Here is a 20,564-nt window from a genome sequence, read left to right as displayed (position 1 = left end):
CCAGGCTTCTTCCAGCCCTGCTGAGTCTATAACATCAGCAGCAATAATGATATCCAGCAATACCTCAGGCTTTTCTATCTGTAAAACATTTTGATTTTTATTCTCTTGTATCTTCACAATGACCCTGGATTATTATGACCCACCAACTTTTACAGAAGAGGAAAACCAAGGCTCAGAGGATCAAGAGATTTGCCCAAGGTCACGTGGCTAATTAGTGGTGGAATGAGGATTAGAACCCATGCAGTTTCACCCCAGAATTTAAGGTTCATTGTATTAGTGAGGGTGCTTCTGGCTGCAAGTAATGGAAAACTTTGACTCAATGTACTTAAATAAGAAAGACTTTTATAATATCCCTATCAGGGATTTGGAGGACATTTTGTTCTGTGGTTGGAGAATAAGCATTTCAACAATGTCATGTAACCTGGATTCTTTCTACCTCTAAACTCATGAGAATTTCTTCAGTCTGGCTCTTCTCAAAGTCACAAAATGGCTGCGGTGGTTCCAGGTGTCACATTCATATATACCATCCAGGGAAGATGAGGGGCCTCTCCTAACTGTGTGTCTCAATTTATTTTTGTTGAAATGTAGTTGATTTACAATACTATGTTAGTCTCAGGTGTGCAGCATAGTGATTCGGGGTTTTTTTTGCAGATTATATTCCATTATATGTTATTATAAGATATTAGGTATAATTTTTGTGAAAAGTGAAAGGTGTTAATCACTCAGCTGTGTCTGATTCTTTGCAACCCCGTGGACTGAGCTCAGGCTCAGGACCAGGCTCAGGCTCCTCTGTCCTTGGAATTCTCTAGGCAAGAATACTGGAGTGGGTAGCCGTTTCCTTCTCTAGGGGATCTTCCTGACCCAGGGGTTGAATCCAGGTCTCCCGCATTGCAGGCAGATTCTTCACCATCTGAGCCACCAGGGTAAACCCGTAATTCCCTGTTGTATACGGTAAATCTTTCTTTTTTTAAAAAAAATTGGGCTACATGTTTAAAACTGGGATCTAAATCCAGGAGAGTCTCCTCATCTGAAGTCCTTAATTTAACCATGTCCACACAGTACCTTTTGCCATGCAAGGTAACAGATTTACAGATTCTAGGTGTTGGGGCCTGGATCCGTTTCTGCATGTGTGTGCTCAGGTGCTTCAGTCATGTCCAACTCTTTGTAACCCTGTGGACCATAGCCCACCAAGCTCCTCTGTCCATGGGATTCTCCAGGCAAGAATACTGAAGTGTGTTGCCATGCCCTCCTCTGGGGGATCTTCCCAACCCAGGGATCGAACCCTCATCTCTTATGTCTCCTGCATCGAGAGGCGGTTTCTTTACCACTGGCGCCACCTCAGAAACTGAAGATGTGTGTGTGTGTGTGTGTGTGTGTGTGTGTGTGTGTGTGATATTCTGCTAAAACAATACTGTATGATTCCATTTATGTAAAGTTGAAAACTAGCTGAACTATTCTAATCCAGATAGTGGTTGGCTTGAGACATGTAGATCCTCTGATCCGAGCGCTGATCTTATCTGGGGGCTGTTGCACAGCTGTGATCACTGTGAAAATTCATCAACTTCTGCACTTAGGATATGTGCACTTTTCTGAATACACATTAGACTTCAACAAATTAATTTGCTTAAAAAAATCCCGGAAAAAAAAATCCCGGAATCCAAATTGTACCAATCTCATCAGGAGTTTGAGGGCGTTAAACATGGTATGCCATATTAAACGCTTCTTCTTAATGACAGGGAATGGAGGGCAATACCAATTTCACAGGTTTTGCTTTTTTTTTCTTCAGATTTACTTTAGTGTGTATTTGAAAACGATCCATGTACAAAAAAATTAAATAGGATATATTTTCATAATTCAGAGCTTTACATGAATTCCATCCTTAAAGCAACTTTAAGGGAAAAGAAGAAATTCCCTTTTCATTAAAACTACTTTATTTGTATGTGTTTTTATGAGAACAAGACAGAAGTGCTGAGAAGCAGCTGAATGAATATAGATTTTTTAAATGTTACATAATAAAAGAGAAGGGACAGGGGGAATGTCTTTTCCTCCCATGTGCTATACAGTCGGTTCTCATTAGTTATCTATTTTATACATAGGAGTGTGTATATGTCAATTCCAGTCTCCCAATTTACTGCCCTCCTTTCCCCCTTGGTGTTCATACATTTGTTCTCTATGTCTGTGTCTCTGTTTTTGTTTTAACAAATGGTTCATCTGTACTATTTTTCTATATTCCACATATATGTGTTAATGTATGTTATTTTCTTTTATCTTTCTTACTTAAGCCTGTATGATAGTCTCTAGGTTCACTCACATCTCTGCAACTGGCATGGTTTTGTTTCTTTTTATGGCTAAGTAATATTCCATATATATGTGTATATATACATATATACACACACACACACACACACACATATATATATATGTATCTTCTTTATCCATTCCTCCATCAGTGGACATTTAAGTTTCTTCCATGTCCTAGCTATTGTATATAGTGCTGCAATTAACACTAAAGTGCATGTATCTTTTGGAATTATTGTTTTCTCCAGATACATGCCCAGGGGTGGAGTTGCTGGGCCATATGGTAGTATAATCCATTTGTAGGACATATATTAAGTTAACCTTTAAAATACATTCCAATGTACAGCAGGTGCAGACAAATATTGTTCGATTCCACTTATTCACCGTACCTAGAATAGTCAAATTAATAGAGTCATGTTGTCCATTGGTAGATGCCAGGGACTGGGGATGGAGTGGAGGTGTGGGGAGGGGGAATGAGGACTTAGTGTTTAATACAGACAGAGTTTCAGTTTAGGAAAGTGAAAAATTCGAGAGAAGGATGATAGAGTTAACAACAATGTGAATGTCCTTAGTGCCACTGAACTGTACAATTAAATATGATTAGAATAGTATGTTTCATATTATGTGACTTTTACCACAAAAAAAATTTAAAAGGGGTTCTAAACATTTTTTTTTTAATGTCACACAAATACATGTGACAGAGGAAAAGTTCAGATCCTCCAGGTAGTTAAAGAGAATCCATAAATGTTGACATGAGGTGAGGAATTGGAGCCAGTTACCATGTGCTTGTTAAGTGATAAGTACTTTACAGATCAACCTTCTTTGCCAGTTTTAATCTTCAAAACCAGCTTTCAAGGGAGATATTAGTCAGCTATTGTCATAAAATAGCTGTGTTACAAACTACCCCAAAACTCAGTGCCTTATAAAAACTTGTATTCATTACAGGGGCTAGAAAACTTTTCTATAAAGGGCCAGATGTTATGTACTTTTGGCCTCATTGATCATACACCGTCTACTGCAGCTATTCAACTCTACCTTTGTAGGGTGAAAGCAGAATAGACAGCACATAGATTAATGGGCATGGTTGTGTTCTAATAAAACTTTATTTACAAAAGCTGGCATAGGTTGAATTTGGCTCTTGGGCTATATAGTTTTCTCACCTCTAGCCTAGTCTCAGACTTCCAGGTCTGTGGGTCAACCATAGTGTGCCCAGTCCAGACTGGGCTCAGCTGGGTAGTTCTACATCAGACTGAGAACAGATGGGCTCCATTCTTGGGTCCCACAGACTTCATATCTGCTCTGTATTCATTCTGGGGTCATGCTGAAGGGGCTTGTTCTACTTCTGGCAGCTCACTAGAGAACAGAGAATAATCCAAGGCTCACAAGCATATTTAAATCCTCCCTGTGTCACATCTGCTAACATCCCACTGGTCAAAGCAAGCCATGTGACCAGGCTCACCATCAGTGGGTGGAGAAGTAAACTGGGTTCACAGTGAGAGGAAGTTAGGACAAAGGGCACAGATCTATGGTTTTAATACTAGGAGGGTGTGAAGAATCTCAATGACTCGCAGTGTGTATGAAGGCCATGTGTGAGACTGTGTGTGCATAGCAGTATCTGTGTAAGAGGGTGTTTTGTGTGTGAGGTCCTCAGGGAATGAATCTATGACCATGTTTGTAAGAAGTTACTGGTGGGCATTTAGAAGGTGTGATGTATATGAGACACTGTGTATATGTGAACATGAACACTTGTGGGCAAATATATGTATCAGGTGTGCATCTTGGTGTGTATCGGGGGCAGGGGGCTGGGGGGTATATGTGTTGGCAGGTGTGTATATATAAGGATGCACTTGGGTGTATATGCCTGGCTATGAAAATGTCTCTGTGGGCATGTGTGTGGGTGTAGTATGTGAGTGGGGTATGTGTATTGGGGCGCGTGTGTGTGTGTTGAGTACACGCAGAGGCACCAGCACACTTTGTTGGCTGGAGGGAAAGTGAAGGCAGCGAGTGGGAGCAGGAGACGGCACACACTCCCTGGCACAGTCTCAAAACCTCTCCACTCTCACAATGGGAGTTCTTTGAGGCTAAGATTAATTTTCTTATTTAGCATTTATGTGGCACTTTGGATCTGCAGAGTGCTTTACAATTGGTTTTATTAGTTGTGCTTGCGTGTTATATATAGAAGCAACCTCAGCTGCACCCAGAGCCTCTCTCCAGAGTGGTGAACCAAGCAAGGCAAACTCTACCCTCTCCGACAAGCTTGGTCCGTTTCCGGGAACAAGTTCAGCTCTTTTGTGTACAGACCAGTGTTCAGGTGGATTGGTGGTGGTGCTGATGCTGCGGGGAGGGGGGTACTCCTGTGGACCTGCCCCCAAGGCCTTCCCTCATCTACTCAAGCTAATCACCAGCTCACTTGCCTGGCTCAGCTCATTACTTGCCTGGACTAGTGGATGAGAGGCTATTTGCAAGACTGGCTTAAAACTCCTTCATCTTTTATGTTAATGCATTTGCTCTTTGTACTAGCCATTGAGGCTTAATTCCTTGCCTTATGGCTACTAACCTATCTGGGTGAGTTTTCTCCCACAAAAGCAGACCCCGAGATAAGGACTTACATGCAAAGAATTTATTAGGGAGGTGATCTCAGGAAGTATGAGTGAGGGAGTGGAAAAGTGAAATGAAGATGGGAGAAAAACCAAGAAGTGGAGTGTTATTGAGGGGATGACTGCCATGGGCAGTTGGAGCCTTGTTCTACTGAGAAACCACGGCTTAGCATCACCGTCCTAGAGAACTGAGGAATTGGGCTATTTATTCCCCCACTCCCACAATGGATCAGGTAAGGGCTGCCACCTTGGCTCCCTGGGTTTTAACTCCCCTGCACATCTGGGTTGAGGCTAAGCAAGCTTCCTTGTTGCTGGCTGAAGTCCTCAGGATGAGAGGACAGACAGACATGGGTGTTAGAGGTGGAAAGCTTGCGCATGAGGGAATTGTTGACTGGAGCTGCAGGTGAATTCAGGTGGGCCAGGGGCATATGTGGGAACAGCAGTGTCTGCTTCACACCCCTGGACTCCAGTAAAACCTTTATTTCAAGGTTTCCATTGGCTCACTGTCCCTGTGGTCTGCAGCAGTGGACTATCCTGTGACTGCACTGTCCTGGCTTCTCTCTCTAACTACTCCTCTATTTCTCTCATTTCTTCCTCCCAAATGGGGGGTACTCCTTCAATATCTTTGTTTTTTCTTGCCCATACGCAAGTTCACCAACATCTGATGTGATGTGCCATATAGGAAGCGATAGCCCACATGTCTCTCCAAGTCTTAGCCCTGTGTTTACAGCTGCCTCATTGAAACATTTATTTGAACATCACTTCAGCAACTCAAGCTCAGCATTTCCAAATCTAACTCATCATCTTTGGCATTCTGTTCAAATCAGCTGCATTCTTGCTTCTCAAGTTCTCTCCAGGGCCAGCTGCGTTGGCATCATCTGAGAGTTTGTGGGTGCAGAATCTCAGGTCCTGCCACGGGCCAACTGAGCAGGAGCAGGATGTATATTTTTAACCAGTCCCAGGTGGTTTGTGTGCACATTAATGTTTGATAAGCATTGGTCTACACTATTGATTCTCTGTGTTTTATTAATGGCACCAGCACTTTACCAATTACCCAAGTCTTAAAACTTTGCAATTATTTAAATCTGGGATAAGTATCCACTGGTGGCACTAGTGGTAAAGAATCTGCCCACCAATGCAGGAGATGCAGGAGACATGAGCTTGATCCTTGGGTTGGGAGGGTCTTCTGGAATAAGAAATGGCAACTCATTCTAGTATTCTTGCCTGGAAAATTTCATGGACAGAGGAGCCTCGCAGGCTACAGTCCGTAGGTGGCAAAGAGTCAGACACGACCGAGCACTCACCCTAGCCTTCTCTCAAACCAGATTTCCATGGGACTGAAGTCTCAAACAAATAATAGAATTGACATCAATGTATTTCAGATGAACATCTATAACAATGCCATTATACATAATTTCACTTCAATAAATATTTATGGAGTTCTTGCTCAATGCCTGGCTCCATGCTATGTGATGATGTAACAATGAACTAGACTCAGTCCTTATCCTCAGGGAATTGACAGTTGAGAGGAAGGAGAGACAGACAGATACCGAGTGATAAGTAGAGGATACCTTGGAAATGGAAGAGGAGCCTTAACAGAGCTCTAGGGGGCAGAGAAGTCTCAGTTGGAAGAACCTGGATGATGAATGGGCCCAGGAGTGAAATCAGGATATGGCTGGTGTACACATTGGCAGGGATAAAGAACAGAGTGCTCTGGGGGGATTCTCCCTATTTCCCAGGTTTGTGACTTGGGGAAAATCACTTCACCCCTTCCTGCCTCATTTAATTCTAACTTTGGAATAACAGATTCTCCATTCTCAGAGTTGTTGTGAAAGTTAAATTAAAACGAGCACATTTCAGAACTTCAGCTACTTGACTGGTGTAAGTACTGATTGACAATAACTTGTCAGTAACCAGAGACTGGACCTCAGTTACAGAAAAAACAATCATGGTATGGTGATCGTGGTGGATGGCGATCTCCCAAAAGGTACATCCATGTCAAATCTTTGGAACCAGTGACTATGAATTTATTTAGAAAAAAAGGACTTTGCATGTGTAATTAAGGACCTGGAGATTAGGTCATCCTGGATTTTCCAGGTGGACCCCAAATCTAAACACAAGTTTTGGTATAAGAATAAAATGGGACACAGAAGAGGGGAGAAGGCTATTTGAAGATAGAGGCAGAAATGGAGCTGGGGAGCACCTTTTGCCACCTCACCAAAAGATGAAAGAGGCAAGGCAAGACTCACCCCTAGAGCCTTCAGAGGGAGCCAGGCCTTGCCCACACTTTGATTTTGGACTCCCTGCCATCTAAACTGTGAAAGAATACATTTCTGTGGTTTAAGTCACAAAGCTGTTATAGAAATCACAGGAAATAAATGCACATGGTTACTGGTAATATGCCAGCAAATTTGGAAAACTCAGCAGTGGCCACAGGACTGGAAAAGGTCAGTTTTCATTCTGATTCCAAAGGCAATCCCAAAGAATGCTCAAACTACTGCACAGTTGCACTCATCTCACACGCTAGTAAAGGAATGCTCAAAATTCTCCAAGCCAGGCTTCAACAGTACGTGAACCATGAACTTCCAGATGTTCAAGTTGGTTTCAGAAAAGGCAGAGGAACCAGAGAATTGCCAACATCTGCTGGATCATCGAAAAAGCAAGAGAGTTCCAGAAAAACATCTATTTCTGCTTTATTGACTACACCAAAGCCTATGACTGTGTGGATCACAATAAACTGTGGAAAATTCAAGAGATGGGAATACCAGACCACCTGACCTGCCTCTTGAGAAACCTGGATGCAGGTCAGGAAGCAACAGTTAGAACTGGACATGGAACAACAGACTGGTTCCAAATAGGAAAAGGAGTACGTCAAGGCTGTATATTGTCACCCTGCTTATTTAACTTCTATGCAGAGTACATCATGAGAAACACTGGACTGGAAGAAGCACAAGCTGGAATTAGGATTGCCGGGAGAAATATCAATAACTTCAGATATGTAGATGACACCACCCTTATGGCAGAGAGTGAAGAGGAACTAAAGAGCCTCTTGATCAAAGTGAAAGAGGAGAGCGAAAAAGTTGGCTTAAAGCTTAATGAAAACTAAGATCATGGCATCTGGTCCCATCACCTCATGGGAAATAGATGGGGAAATGGTGGAAACAGTGTCAGACTTTATTTTTGGGGGCTCCAAAATCACTGCAGATGGTGACTACAGCCATGAAATTAAAAGACGCTTACTCCTTAGAAGGAAAGTTATAACCAATCTAGGTAGCATATTAAAAAGCAAACACATTACTTTGCCAACAAAGGTCCATCTGGTCAAGGCTATGGTTTTTCCAATGGTCATGTATGGATGTGAGAGTTGGACTGTGAAGAAAGCTGAGCACAGAAAAATTGATGTTTTTGAACTGTGGTGTTGGAGAAGACTCTTGAGAGTCCCTTGGACTGCAAGGAGATCCAACCAGTCCATCCTAAAGGAGATCAGTCCTGGGTGTTCATTGGAAGGACTGATGCTGAAGCTGAAACTCCAATACTTTGGCCACCTCATGCGAAGAGTTGACTCATTGGAAAAGACCCTGATGCTGGGAGGGATTGGGGGAAGGAGAAGGGGGCTACAGAGGATGAGATGGCTGGATGGCATCACCGATTCAATGGACATGAGTTTGAGTAAACTCCAGGAGTTGGTGATGAACAGGGAGGCCTGGCGTGCTGCAATTCATGGGGTCACAAGGAGTCGGACATGACTGAGAAACTGAACTGGATTGAACTGAACTGGTTTTTAAGCATTCTTTACATGCCAGGTGTGGAGTCCTCCTCAATGATCCTTTGGAATGATGGTGTTATTTCTGTTTCATGCCTGAGGAGTACTAAGCTGCATGGAGGCAAAGCACCTCATGCTTGGTCATTCATTCACTAAATATGGAACCACCTGTTAACTGATGGGAGCTGCCCTGGTTGCTCAGACTGTAAAGAATCTGCCTGTAATGCAGGAGACCCAGGTTTGATCCCAGGGGCGGGAAGATCCCCTGGAGAAGGAAATGGCAACCCACTCCAGAGAATACCATGGACAGAGGAGCCTGTCGAGTTACAGTCCATCGGTTCACAAAGAGTCAGACACAACTGAGAGACTAAAACTTACTTCGCTGACTGGATGCTTTAACGGGCACTGGGGTCACAGGGGTGAGCAAGGGAGATGCCTTTGCTGAAGTCTAGGGCTTATAAATCTATATTGGGTTGAAGAGCATCCTCATCCCCAATTCGTGTTCACCCTGAAACTTCAGAATGTGATTGTATTTGAAAATAGACTCTTTGCATATATAATCAATTTATGATGAAGACATACTGGATTGGCGGGACCCTAATCCCGTGACTGCTGTCCTTATGAGAAATTTGCACAGAGACACACAGGCCATGGGGTGGCTGAGGCAGAGACTGGGATGATAAATCTACAAACCCAGGAGGGCCAAGGGCTGCTGGCAGCCACCAGAAGCTGGAAGAGGAAAGGAACTATCTTCCCCTAAAGCTTTTTGAGAGAGCGTGGCCCTGCTGACACCTGGATTTCACATTCCTGGCCTCCAGAACTGTGAGATAATAAATGCCATCCGGTTTGTGACAATTTGCTAAATAACCCCTGGGAATTTGATGTGTCACTCAAGAAATACACAACTGTCGCACACAGGCAAGCATCACACAGGGAGGTGTGGTCACCAGTGAAGCCAGGCAGAGGTAGGCAAGGGGTGCTGGATGGGGTTATGTACGTGGGGTAGGAGTTTAGTGTGCAAAGAGAAGGAAGATCTGGGTTGGAGGGGACAGAACCTACAGGCTGGAGTAATGGACGGAAGGTCCGAGCCCAGAGGAGCGCACAGCTAGCAGCGAGGGAGCCAGAGCCAGTCCCCTCCCTGCCCTTCCACCCGCCCGCAGACTTCTCTAGCAGGAGCTGTTAGGTCAGTCTGTCTGTAGGACCATGTACCCAGCGCTCAGCTCTCGGTACCCAACTCCCCACAGCCGGCAGCATAGGGTATTTCAGCAGATAACCCTGAGTCAGAGCTCGCCTTGTCCTTGAGCACAGCGGGGGACGCTGGAAGGAGGCACAAAAGGCGCTTTGTGAGGCAGCGCTCAGCAGCTTCTGGGCCAGGGAGCCGGCTCGCTGTGAATGGGCTGCAGACAAAGGCATCGCCGCCGACGGAGTACCTGTAATTGGAGCGTCCGCGAGCTTGCAAGGGACAAAACGGCGAATGGCCGCATCTTAGGCTGCCCGTTGCTATGGTTTCCGCGGGGCTGCTGGGGAGGGCAGTTACCAGGCAACGGATGAGGGCCCTAGACAAAGAGAGACGGTGTGATGGAGCGGTTTGGGGCAGGTGTGAGTGTGTGTGGGGGGAGGGCGGGGGGAGGCGGGGAGCTGGGGGTGGGGGCGGGGGCGGGGTGGGGGTGGGAAGCAGAGGGAGAGAAGATGAGAGGGAGGCAGACGCACAAGACAGAGAGATGAGGAAGGAGAGACAGAGGAGGAGACAAGAGAGACACAAGATAGGGCAGGGGAGGGAGAGGCAGAGATAGACAACAGAAGGACAGAGGCAGAACCATTAAAACATAGTGGAGACACAGAGACAGACAGAATTATGGAGATGATATTCATTCACCTCTGAGCACCTGCTGTGTGTCAGGGTCTGTACACTCTGGAGACAGGCCTGCTAGCAAGACAGACCCCATCCCTACCCCTGGATTCGAGAACCCAGAGACAGAAACTGTCCCTTTGTCTTTGATGGAGCCAGAGGGAGGTGCTCCTTCCCTAGGGTAACCAGGTCTTACTCTGGAGGCTGATGTCTCGCAGAAGCTTTTCACCTCTGGGTAGGACCATTGCATTCTTCCTCCTGTCTCCAGGCGGTGTCCTGGGAGGCTGTTGGTAGAAAGCGATTCCTGGTTGATCGACCCTGGGCCTCTCCCTTGTAGCTCTCTCATTGGCTGCCTACCATGAGGCCTGAACTTCCTACCAAGCAAATCCTCTTTCTTTTCCAGTTCAGATTCTCAAGACAGAAACTGATTGGCTCACTTAAATCAAGTGTACAGTCCTGGTCCAATCGGCTTTGTTCAGAGGAGAGGCTCCTAGCTTGAAACCTGACCAGCTGCTTGTGGCCAAAGACTAATCTTGCCTGCTTTCAAGGGCTATTATAGGGAGCTCATACTTATCAAAGGAGCTTGCAGACTGCCAAGTGCTAGAGAAGGGCCAGTTGTTATTTAGGTTAAAGGGAACATCTGAAAGACAAAATATCATGGTCCTGACCTTTAAGGACATCATGGAAGAAAACTGTTGCTGATAAAGGAATGAGGGAGTAAAGCAAGGTAGGGAACTTCAGAGGATGGGTGGGCCACGATGTGTACCGTGATGGAGTGAGGAAGAGGAGAGGGTTGCCATTTGTTCGTTCATTCATACACTCAGCCCTGTGACCCTACAGTGTGCCAGGAACACTGGTGATGGAGAAGACATGGCTTTTATTTTCCAAGGATGCACAGTTCAGTTCAGTTGCTCAGCCATGTCCAACTCTTTGCGACCCCATGGACTGCAGCACGCCAGGATTCCCTGTCCATCACCAACTCCCAAAGCTTGCTCAAACTCATGTCCATTGAGTCAGTGATGTGATCCAACCGTCTCATCCTCTGTCATCCACTTCTCCTCTTGCCTTCAATCTTTCCCAGCATCACAGTCTTTTCCAGTGAGTCGGTTCTTTGCATCAGGTGGCCAAAGTATTGGAGTTTGAGCTTCAGCATCAGTTCTTCCAATGAATATTCAGGACTGATTTCCTTTAGGATGGACTGGTTAGATCTCCTTGCAGTCCAAGGGGCTCTCAAGAGTCTTTTCCAACACCACAGTTCAAAAGCATCAATTCTTCAGTGCTCAGTTTTCTTTATGGTTCAACTCTCACATCCATACATGACTACTGGAAAAACCATAGCTTTAACTAGATGGACTTTGTTGGCAAAGTAATGTCTCTGCTTTTTAATATCCTATCTAAGTTTGTCATAACTTTTCTTTCAAGGAGCAAGCATCTTTTAATTTCATGACTGTAGTTACCATCTGCAGTGATTTTGGAGCCCAAGAAAATAAAGTCTGTCACTGTTTCCATTGTTTCCCCATCTGTTTGCCATGAAGTGATGGGACCAGATGCCGTGATCTTAGTTTTTGGAATATTGAGTTTTAAGCCAGCTTTTTCACTCAAGGATGCATAGAGGGGTGCCATATAACCCACCCATTATTATCTTGAGATAAGAGACAGAGAATGGGATCAGAAGGGGTGATTTCACTCAGCGGAACACACCAAGGAAGGATATTGAGAGGTAACTCCAGAAGGACATTTGAAGGATGAGTGTGATTTGGAGAGGTGGACAAGGGTAGTGTTAGTGAGTGGTGGACAGAGGCATTCTGGGAGAGCTGTAGAAGCATGAGTGTACTTGGGGAAAGTTCAGCTTACCCAATTATGGATGAGGGTGCAGGAAGCATGTGGGGTGGTAGTGGAGTGAAAATAAACAATGCTGGAGATGGTTAAGGAGCTAAAATATTTGGACCCTGTCCTAACGACACTGAGGAGCCACTGGAAGCTTTTAACAGCAGTGCCATGTCAGACCTGTCTTCTAGAAAGATCACTCTGACCTTAGTGCAGAGTAGATTGAATGGGGCAGGCACAGAGACAGGAAGAGACAGAGGGTGTTTCATATGAGAATTGGAAGATGTTAGGCAGTGCGTCTCAAACTTTAATGCTCTCATATCCCTCCCAGGGAACATGGCTGTAAATACTGATTACAGGGCTCTGTAGACAGAGATCAATTTATTAGGTCTGAGGTGGGGGCCATGAATCTGCATCTTTTAAATAATACCCTAGGTAATGGGTAAAATGTTCCCAGACCACTCTTTAAGAAACTTTGGTCTAAGGAGCAGGAAGGTACACACATGAATCAGGAAGTATCTTAGAAATATTGTGCCGGATACCACTTTTACCACTTTAAAACCAAAGACCATTTAATGGCTCTCATGGATTTTCACAAGAGTGGTTATAATTGGTTTGTCATTATCATTTTATATATATATCATGCTATACACTCAACCGCCAACATCTGTTGCTTGTAACCAGGGAATAAGAGACAGCAGAATGAAACCTTAATAGTTCTTCTCACCATTTATTATCTGCCTTCTTATAGCCCTGATGTGGTGGGGGTAATGGAGGGAAAGTTAAACTTTTTTGAATCCTTTCTTCAGTTTTGCAGTGTCTCAGATCTGGTTTGGAATTCCAGCTTCTCCATTTATAAACTGATTTTGGATGAGAGAGTTCACTTTTCTGAGCTTCAGTTTCTTCATCTGTGACATAGAAGCTAATTAGATCTTCCTTCACAGCATTGAATTAAGGATTAAGTGAAACAACTGAATTAGTTCCTTCTACTATTATGAATTCATGGATCTTGAACATATTTGATGTGTTTAACTCCTTTGCATTATTCTTAATAATGCTCAAATTGTTTCATCTTTGGCTGGTGGGAGACTATTAAAGTTGGCCCTTGGGTCCTTTGGAAATGACCCTAATATGTCAACAGCTTTCTTACCCTCTGGTATGAAAATGCTTTCAAGTTCACTGTGTACATTTTCTGCCCAAGGCCAGGAGTCAGCCATTTCTCTAAGGAGTCCTGATTTCTTTGAACAGGAAATGGTATTTGAGACCATAATCTAGGTGTTAGAAGGGCTCATTGCTCCTGGGTTAGCTACTGTTTCCAGGGGTTTGAGGAGGACAGTCAGGGAATGCATGCATATGTTTTGTGGGAGAAGCTACGTCATGTTCATAAATATATTTCTAGTTCATACTTGGGATGCATTGCTTTTATTTTGATTTAATATGTGTATCTTTTCTAACCTGAAAATCTTAATTCCTAATGACAAGAAATTAACTGCTTATTTGCTATTTTTAGTAATGCAAATATATCATGTTTCAGAAATATATAATAAACTAACAATGATTACTCAAAAATTTTTATTTAAAAATATCACCAGGTGCCAGGCACTTAATCCTTAAACAAGCCAGGGAGGGGCATGTGATTATTATCCCCATTTTCTGATGAGAAAATTGAGGTTCATGAGTCGCAAGTCAGTAAGTGATGAAACCAGTAGTCTAACTCCCAAGTTGCCTACTTCATCATTGTTGCTTTGAGTTTCATTTTTTCCCCCCTTGCCTTTGGGATTCATAATGTGCCTGCTCTCCACTTGCACAGGTCAGCTGGTTATTTAATACTCCCAGAGATGACTTAACATTCATTATTTGGAAATGCACAGATGAGTAGAGTGACAGAAGCAAGCCGTTCAGCAGCCCAGTGTTATTATCACCAGGATGAAAAGCTTCTTGAGAAACATGTTGGCCCATACTTTCAAAGCAACAGGTTATTGCTTTCAGCTTTTTTAGCTGATGTGTCTGTTTACAGATGTTGAGTATTCTCTTCTGCCAGATTATTTTAAACGGGGCAAGCAAATAGGAAGGATCATTGGGGCCTTGTAAAAATATGTTATCAGGCACAGGGAACCTACCTAGAAGCTTTAAAGGGGTCACTGACTCCCCACCTTTGTGTGTTCATTCAAGCCATCTTTCTCAAGTGGAGTATCTGCTTATGACATAGTAGTCAACTTCAGAGAGCCAGCATTTTTGTTTTTTTTTTTTTGGAAGGCCTCCTTGCTCATCCAAGCAGGCAATACTGGTCCCATCTGTAAAGTGGGTGTACTGAATTGAATAGTTTCCCCTCAAAATTCATATCTGCCTGGAAACCTTAGAATGTGACCTTTTTTGGCAATACGGCCACCCAAGATGGCTGTTCTCTTGCCCTCTGTACATCCCCTGATTGACCAGTGCCTGCTTCACCTACTGTCTACTCACAGGACTGATCTTCCCTCTGAAACGTAGAGCTTAATCAGTAAATGGCTGCATACTTCCCCACAGCCCCAGCTAGCGATTGTTCTAATCTTTAAATCAGAACTTCTCCACCAAGAGGGGTGAAAGGAGTGCTCCTCTGCTAGTGTCCCTGGTAACCAGTGAACCAACCTGACATCATCCCCTAAAACTGGGAACCTCGCCCTACCTCCCCACCACCCCAGCCAAGACTACCATCATGTCCCGCCTGTGTCTGCCAAACATGGTGGGGTGTTGCTCCAAGACCTTGCTTCAGATGTGTAAGCTGACATGGCAGGTGACAAAGATTCTCCCCTTGACCAAACTTGAGTCAGTCTCCTCTGAACTCCTTTCTCGACTAAGCCCTGACATCTGTGTTCAACAAACCAATGATGTTGTTGTTGCTGATGCTGGGCTCCTTCTTTGCTCTTGAGGCTGGGCAAGTACAGGTTTCAGGCCAGTGGAGAGCCAACCAGCAAGACATAGTTAGTTTAGTAAGGTCACAATGGGCTAGTGTGGGCCCTAAATCTATGACTGGTGTCCTGAGAAGAGACACAGAAGGCCACATGAAGATGGAGATGGAGACTGGAGTGATGCTGCCACAAGCCAAGGGAAGCCAGAGCCAGCAGGAGCTGGAATAGGCCAAGAAGGATCTTCTCCTAGTTGCTGTGAGGAACTATGTCCCTGCTGCCACCTTGATTTCAGATGTCTAGCCTCCAGAACTGTCAGAGAATAGATTCCCGGTGGTTTAAACCACCCATGAGGCATTGGGTATGGCAGCCCTAGGTGACTTGTACAGCACCTGACCCCACACTGGGGGAAGAAGACAACAGCTGGGAAGGAGGAAGAGAACCTGGAAGGATGACTAGGGGCCTCCTGGTGAAAGTGGTAGATGGGAGGGGACCAGAATAGGGCATTCTAGGCAGAGTGAAAGTGAAAGTTGCTCAGTAATGTCCTTCTCTTTGCAACCCCATGGACTACACAGTCCGTGGAATTCTCCAGGCCAGAATACTGGAGTGGGTTGCTGGTCTCTTCTCCAGGGAATCTTCCCAACCCAGAGATTGAACCCAGGTCTCATGCATTGCCAGTGGCTTCTTTACCAGCTAATCCAAAGGGTAGCCCACTAGACAGATGCCACATCAAAGTCCAGGAGAGGAGAAACAGCCTGGGGTAGGCTAGGAGCTGCATGCAGGGTAGCCCTTCTAGAATGAGGCTGGGAAGCAGGCAGGGCCCAGATCACGCGGGGTCTTGTAGGCCACTGGGGAACCTGAAGGTTTCATGTGGGGACCAGGCAAGTGTGTGAGCGGTGGGTGGGGGAGAGACATGGTGAGGACATGGACAGGTCTGGAGGATGAGCTTCCTGCTGGCCTGGCTTCACCTCTCATTGGAATTCAGTCCAGCACCTACATGAGATGTGGAATTTCCTTTCCAGGTGGGGCCCCGCCTCTGGGCCACCCCCAGCCCACCCTCACAGAGGCGAGGGTGAGAGGGTATTGACAAAGCCAAGCGTCTCTCCAACTCCTGCTTGACTCTGTCAGACTCAGACTGAAGTCCATTCAGTCAGCAGTCACCCACCTTTATTTTGTCATTTCAGAACGTTCTGCTTTAATAAATCTTTCTGGCCAAGAAAGCCGAGGCAGGGGCCTCCCTGGTCTCTGCATCTGCTCTCCCAGAAGAGGAGACTGAGAGATCATCTCCAGGGAGACTGAGAGATCTTTCCAGGCCTGTTTTCATTGTTAGTTCTGAGACCTCCAGGACACACCTGAGCTTATTTCCCTTCTGGAGGGAAGAGGGATGGAAGAACACCAGGTGAGGAGGAGGGCTGGCCCAGCCCCCGTGGCCATTGGTCTAGCTCCCTGTCAATCATCTTTAGCTCCAACATTGTCCCTCCCTCAGCTATCTGCTCTTCTGGCTCCAGCTCCTGTCTCTCCACTCCTATCCCTCCTCTTCCCCTCAGTCATACTCTGATACTGGTCACATCATGACAGGTGACAAAGATGCTCCCCTTGACCAATCTTTAGTCAGTCTCCTCTGAACCAGCTCTTTGCAACCCCATGGACTGCAGCACGCCAGCCTTCCCTGTCCTTCACAGTCTCCCAGAATTTGCTCAGATTCATGCCCGTTGAGTCGGTAATGCCATCCAACCATCTTATCCTCTGTTGCCCCTTCTCCTCCTCCCCTCAGTCTTTCCCAGCATCAGGGTCTTTTCCAGTGAGTTGGCTCTTCACATCAGATGGCTAACGTATTGGAACTTCAAATGTTATTTAGCCTTAATAAGGATTGTTACTTTTATTTCTGGGAATGAAGGATGGTTGAATGAAGCCAACGTTTAGAGACTAGGAGACCTAGTCTTGCATTCCCATTGCTGCTTACTCAGTAAGCCAGGGTTAACTAACTTAACTGTCCCAAGCTCTGTTTCTTCACCTTTAAAATGGAAACAAATATACCTAGCTCTTGAAGTTGTGCAGGTGAGGATAAAAGATACTGTTTAAAACTCCTTGACACTTAGGAGGTCAATAATTGGTTGGCCCCACCACTTACTGAGCCAAGGACAAATAACACTCTCTCACCTTAGTTTCCTCATCTAGAAAATGAGAATAGTAATAGTACCTATCTAAGAAGCTTGCTGTGAAGATTAAAGGATTTATTTTAAGCAAAGCTCTCAGAATAGTGTCTGACACTGTTAAATATTATTATTCCTATTATTTGTCTTCCTTATGGGCTTTTCTGATGGCTCAGCTCGCAAAGAATCTGCCTGCAATGTGGGAGACCTGGGTTTGATCCCTGGGTTGGAAAGATCCCCTGGAGAAGGAAAAGGCTACCCATTCCACTATTCTGGCCTGGAGAATTCCATGGACTGTATAGCCCATGGGGTGCAAAGAGTTGTACATGATTGAGTGACTTTCACTTTCACTTTACAACGAAACTTTTAAGGCCACTATTTACTAAGCATTTACCTATGTGCCAGGCACTGTGCATTACAACCCTATGAATTAGGAGCTCTTATCAGTCCCACTTAAAGAAAAACAAACTGAGGTTTAGAGAGATAAGATCTCTTCTCCAAGGACACCCTGCCTGGAAGTGGCAGAGTTACTGTCACTATGATCCCAAGAATGAGTAGTGGTCTGGAGATGCAGGAGCAACCACCAGAAGCCAACTCAATAGCCATCCTTGTGGTTCAATGCTCCAAATGTCCCCCACCCCTGGGGAAAACTGGGCTGTGGGTGAAGCCAAGTTGGGGTGATGGATGAGCAGAGACAGATCCTGCTACAGTATAAACACAGAGAAATATAGGTCACTTCCAGCAACCACCCTCCCTGATCCCCTCCCCCCCCACCCCCAACTTGTTTTACCCCAAAGCCAATCTTGTCAACTTGATCTTCTGCCCTGAACTTCAACTGTCCTCGGGATGTTCCTGTGTTTCATGAATTATGCACACTTAACAAAATGTGTGCTCCATAGATTAAAGCCTCTGTTATTCTCACTGGAAGGCCTTTCTTTCTTCTGTTGGATTTCCCCTCTCTTATTCTCTAAGCTTGTTTTTTAGCCACCCTGCAGAGTATCTTCTCTCTTCTTGCTGTTAACATTTCAACTTGTGGTCCCATTGCTTTGTGCTAGTCATGCTATAGATTCTTTCCCATCAACTGAAAACACTTTGGGGAATCCTAAGGGATGCTGGTGAGCTCCTGGGAATTTCCTTGAGCAAGTTTAGTGGATTGGAACTCAGCATGGCTGGCTCTGTTAACAGAGGTCCAATCAGTAATGTAGTGGTAAATTGGTTCTTCAATAAAAAAAGAAAAGCTTTGATTTGTAGCATTTACCAATTTTCAGAGTATAACTACTCCCACTATGGTGGATTTCAAGGTCCCAATGTGACGTCATTGAATGTGAACTTGGGATGCCCACAGTCTGCTCCTACAAGCTGGTTCAAGATGCTCCAACACACAACCGTGTTCACTTCCCATGAGTAGTGGAGGAAGTTGTTATTTTGGTCTGGTTTTGGTACTCAGCATGCCACTTACAAGCTGTGTGAACCTGGGCAATTCATCTCTTAGAGCCCCAGTTTCCTCATCTGCAAATAGGCCTGCTAATAGGATTTTTATTTGGGATTGTGGTCAGGATTAAGGGAATTGAAGAATGTAAAGTGTCTAACACCAGGATTTCCCTGATAGTCCAGGGGCTAAGACTCCACACTCTCAATGCAGGGGGCCTGGGTTTGATCCTTGGTCAAAGAACTAGATTCCACATGCCGCAACTAAGAGATTCCACCTGCTGCAATGAAGTCAAAGATTCCTGTGTGCTGCAACCAAGACCCGGCACAGCAAAATAAAATATTTTTTTAAATGTCTTGCACCTAATCTGACACACAGAGCTCAGTAAATGGTAGTTGGGAAGAGCCTGTGTCAGTCAAGGTAGACCAGGTGTTGCTATAAGAACAGATAACCCCAAATCTCAGCATCTTATTACAAAATTTTATTTCTCAATCACGTAATGTGACAAAGGCATCCTGGCAGGGGGGTCTATACTTGCCATAGCTTTTCAGGAGAGCAAGTTAATGAAGGCTTCATGTTGATATGTTTTCATGATTCCCTCAGCAGGAAGAAGAGGAATATGCTCAAATATGCTCTCTTTTAAGCCATTTGACCAGAAGTGTCACTCATAACTTCCACTCATATTTTATTAGCTAAAGGAAGCAGGTGGATTTACTGAAATTCAAGAGAGTGGGGCATACTAATCCTACTATGTGCATGGAAAGACAAACCCAAATTTTTGGTAAACACCCTTAAAGATTAGCATCATCTCTTGGATATAATTTTCTCTGTTTTTCATTTTTTTTTTTCATTCAGTTCAGTTCAATCATTCCATCAGGTCTGACTCTTTGAGACCCCATGGACTGCAGCACGCCAGGCCTCCCTGTCCATCACCAACTCCCGGAGCTTGCTCAAACTAATGTCCATCAAGTGGGTGATGCCATCCAACCATCTCATCCTCTGTTGTTGCTTTCTCCTCCTGCCTTCAATATTTCCTAGCATCAGGGTCTTTTCCAATGAGTCCGTTCTTTGCATCAGGTGGCCAAAGTATTGGAGCATCAGCATCAGTCCTCCCAATGTATCTTCAGGACTGATTTCTTTGGTTGGATCTCCTTGCTGTCCAAGGGACTCTCAAGAGTCTTCTCCAACAGCACAGTTCAAAAGCATCAATTCTTCAGCACTCAGCTTTATTTATAGTCCAACTCTCACATCCGTACATGACTACTGAAGAAACCATGGCTTTGACTAGATGGACCTTTGTTGACAAACTAATGTCTCTGGTTTTTAATATGCTGTCTAGATTGGTCATAGCTTTTCTTCCGAGGAGCAAGCATTTTTTAATTTCATGGCTGTAGTCACCATCTGCAGGGATTTTGGAGCCCCCAAAACAAAGTCTCTAACTTTTTCCCCATCTATTTGCCGTGAAGTGATGGGACCAGATGCCATGATCTTGGTTTTCTGAATGTTGAGTTTTAAGTCAACTTTTTCACTCTCCTCTTTCACTTTCATCAAGAGGTTCTTTAGTTCTTCTTCGCTTTCTGCCATAAGGGTGATGTTATCTGTATATCTGACGTTATTGATATGTCTCCTGGTAATCTTGATTCCAGCTTGTGCTTCATCCAGCCCAGTGTTTCACATGGTGTACACTGATTTCAAGTTAAATAAGCAGGGTGACAGTATACAGCCTTGATGTACTCCTTTCCCGATTTGGAACCAGTCTATTG

The 20,564-nt window shown here is 44.7% G+C and overlaps 1 protein-coding gene across 7 annotated transcripts in view; it reads left to right on the top strand.

The window, feature by feature from the left end:
- SRRM4 (serine/arginine repetitive matrix 4) overlaps positions 1–20,564 on the top strand; it is a 508,596-nt gene that overhangs the window by 172,240 nt on the left and 315,792 nt on the right. For 5 of the 7 annotated variants that reach the window (XM_070475273.1, XM_070475276.1, XM_070475272.1 and 2 more), the window contains exon 1: positions 10,348–11,234. The exons of 1 other annotated variant lie outside the window; for it this stretch is intronic. The gene's annotated coding sequence lies outside the window, so the exon portion shown is untranslated. Of the gene's footprint in view, positions 1–10,347; positions 11,235–20,564 lie in introns of those variants that run through there. One more of the 7 variants, XM_070475274.1, reaches the window with a different exon arrangement.

This window comes from Odocoileus virginianus, chromosome 12 (assembly GCF_023699985.2).
Source record: "Odocoileus virginianus isolate 20LAN1187 ecotype Illinois chromosome 12, Ovbor_1.2, whole genome shotgun sequence".
NCBI lineage: Eukaryota > Metazoa > Chordata > Mammalia > Artiodactyla > Cervidae > Odocoileus > Odocoileus virginianus.
The sequence above is the reverse complement of the archived record's forward strand: the minus strand, read 5'-3'. Positions and strand labels throughout refer to the sequence as shown.